This window comes from Salvelinus fontinalis, chromosome 9, assembly GCF_029448725.1.
Source record: "Salvelinus fontinalis isolate EN_2023a chromosome 9, ASM2944872v1, whole genome shotgun sequence".
Classification (NCBI taxonomy): Eukaryota; Metazoa; Chordata; class Actinopteri; order Salmoniformes; family Salmonidae; genus Salvelinus; species Salvelinus fontinalis.
In genome coordinates this window covers 17014980-17018716 of record NC_074673.1, presented here as the reverse complement: position 1 = coordinate 17018716, position 3737 = coordinate 17014980, and positions in this window count along the sequence as shown.

The following is a 3737-nucleotide window of genomic DNA, read 5'->3' as shown; positions in this document are numbered from 1 at the left end:
TACTTCGCCACCATGGCCTTTTTATATATTTATTTATTTATTTATATATATATTTTGTTTGCCTTCACCTCCCTTATCTCACCTCACTTGCTCATATTGTATATAGACTTATTTTCACTGTATTATTGACTGTATGTTTGTTTTACTCCATGTGTAACTATGTGTTGTTGTATGTGTCGAACTGCTTTGCTTTATCTTGGCCAGGTCGCAATTGTAAATGAGAACGTGTTCTCAATTTGCCTACCTGGTTAAATAAAGGTGAAATAAAAAATAAAAATAAATAAATAAATAAATAAACAGAGAGAACACAGTGGCAGAATACCTGACCACTGTGACTGACCCAAAATTAAGAAAATCCTTGACTATGTACAGACTCTTTTAGCATTGCCTTGCTATTGCACTTCCTCACTGTCATGATTGTTAGAATAACCGGACCAAAGCGCAGCGTGATCTGGGTTCCACATCTTTTTATTTTTTGGTTGAAACTCACAGCAAAACAAAAACAATAAATCTCAAAACGAAACGTGACGCTAACAATAGTGCTAACAGGCAACTATACATAGTCAAGATCCCACAACGCACAAAGGGGAAATGGCTGCCTAAATATGATCCCCAATCAAAGACAACGACAAACAGCTGCCTCTGATTGAGAACCATACCTGGCCAACATAGAAACATAATCACCTAGATGACCCAACCTAGTCACACCCCGACCTAACCAACATAGAGAATAAAAAGCTCTCTATGGTCAGGGCGTGACACTCACCTCCTGCCAACTGTACAGTATAACCACCTTAGAGACACATGTTTCCCACAGATCACACAGACCCACAAAGAATTTGAAAACAAATCAAACATTGATAAACTCTCATATCTGTTCGTCGAAATACCGCAATGTGCAATCACAGCAGCAAGATGTTTGGCCCGTTGCCATGAAAAAAAGGGCAATCAGTGGAGCACAAACAACATTGTAAATATAACCTATATTTATCTGTTCATTTATCTTTCCCTACTATTCCTACACACAATGCACTGTACATGGCTGATAATATAACACCTGAAATGTATTTATCTTTCTGAGTGCAATGTTTACTAATGGTTTTATGTTGATGTTGTTTATGTTTATTCTCACTTATGTTTATATTTGATTTTACTTGCTTTGGCAATGTAAACATATGTTTCCCCTGCCAATAAATCCCCTTTGAATTGAAATGAGAAACACAGAGAGAGAGAGAGAAAAAGACAGAGCAAATTGCAATTTGGCCCTAAACAGAGAGTAGACAGTGGCAGAATACCTGACCACTGTGATTGACCCAAACTTAAGGAACGCTTTGTTTATGTACAGACTCAGTGATCATAGCCTTGCTATTGCCGTAGGCAGACCTGGCTCTCGAGAGAAGACCGGCTATGTGCACACTGCCCACAAAATGAGGTGGAAACTGAACTGCACTTCCTAAACTACTGCCTATGTATGACCATATTAGAGACACATATTTCCCTCAGATTATACAGACGTACAAAGAATTTGAAATCAAATCTAATTTTGATAAACTCCCATATCTACTGGGTGAAATACCACAGTGTGCCATCACATCAGCAATATTTCTGAGCTGTTGCCATGTACCGTTCATCGGAATGAGTCCAAAGCGCAGCATGGAAAGTGTTCATGATTTAATGTTCACAAGAAACACTCAAACAAAATGACAAAAGGAGAAAACGAAAGCGCACAGTTCTGTCAGGGAAACAACCTAAACAGAAAACAACACCCCACAAAACCCAAACGGAAAATGACTACTTATATATGATCGCCAATCAGAGACAACAATAGACAGCTGCCTCTGATTGGGAACCACACACACACGGCAAAACAACAAAGAAATAGAAAACATAGATTTTCCCACCCGAGTCACACCCTGACCTAACCAAACATAGGGAATAAATAAGGATCTCTAAGGTCAGGGTGTGACATGCGACAAGAAAAGGGCAACCAGTGAAGAACAAACACCATTGTAAATACAACACATATTTATGTTTATTTATTTTCCCTTTTGTACCATAATATAACATTTGAAATGTCTCTATTCTTTTGAAACTTTTGTGAGTGTAATGTTTACTGTTTATTTCTGATTGTTTATTTCACTTTGTTTATTATTGATTTAACTTGCTTTGGCAATGTAAACATACACTGAGTGTACAAAACATTAGGAACACATTCCTACTATTGAGTTGAACCCACTTTCCCCCTCGGAACAGACTCAATTTGTCGGGGCAAGGCCTCCCGGGTGGCGCAGTGGTCTAGGGCACTGCATCACAGTGCTAGCTGCGCCACCAGAGTCTCTGGGTTCGTGCCCAGGCTCTGTCGCAGCCGGCCGCGACCGGGAGGTCCGTGGGGCGACGCACAATTGGCCTAGCGTCGTCCGGGTTAGGGAGGGTTTGGCCGGTAGGGATATCCTTGTCTCATCGCGCTCCAGTGACTCCTGTGGCCGGGCGCAGTGTGCGCTAACCAAGGGGGCCAGGTGCACGGTGTTTCCTCCGACACATTGGTGCGGCTGGCTTCCGGGTTGGAGGCACGCTGTGTTAAGAAGCAGTGCGGCTTGGTTGGGTTGTGCTTCGGAGGACGCGTGGCTTTCGACTTACGTCTCTCCCGAGCCCTTACGGGAGTTGTAGTGATGAGACAAGATAGTAATTACTAGCGATTGGATACCACGAAAATTGGGGTGAAAAGGGGATAACATTTTTTTATAAAAAAATAAAATAAAATAAAAAAATTGTCGGGGCATGCTTTACAAGATGTCGAATGCGTTCCACAGGGATGCTGGCCCATTTTGACTCAAATGCCTCCCACAGATGTCAAGTTTGCTGGATGTCCTTTGGTTGTTGGACAATTCTTAATACACACAGGAAACTGTTGAGTGTCATAAACCCAGCAGCATTGCAGTTCTTGACACACTCAAACCGGTGGAACCTACTACCACACCTCATTCAAAGGCACTTAAATAATTCTGTCTTGCCCATTCACCTTCTGAATAGTACTCATACACAATCAATTTCTCATTTGTCTGAAGGCTTAATTTCTCCTCCCCTTCATCTATACTGATTGAAGTGGATTTTTCAAGTGACATCAATAAGGGATCATAGCTTTCACCTGGATTCACCTGGTCAATCTGTCATGGAAAGAGCAGGTGTTCCTAATGTTTTGTACACTCAGTGTATGTTTCCCATGCCAATAAAGGCATTTGAATTGGAAAGAGAGAGAGAGCGCATTTCTCTGTTGAATGAAACATGAGCATGCGCACTTCTTCGCATGATATTCCTCGAACTAAAAAAACAAATGCCCGTAGCAGAGACAAGCATTAACTTGCATCCAAAGTAATTATTGGTTTTCAAAATGTTTTAAAACATAATTGACTTGTAAGATGGTAACGTGCTGGACGTTTCTTATCCCAGATGTGCTTAGTCCATGCCCTGCATTTAGCTTACGTTAGTTTCCATGGAGACCCTCTCATCCGCGTTCTTATGTCTGTATTGCAATATTTACTTCGTGTAGAAAATGTAATATCCCGTTCAATTACTGCCTCAATGGCTGAAACGGATGATAATTAGTACTTGTACAGATATTGAACTTTTATGCACAATTCGTTGATGACAATAGGATCTATATTTATAATATAGCACATCATATTTTATCTCTAAAGCTCTATAGGACATGTTTCCGCGGGGGCTGTAAAAACTGATGC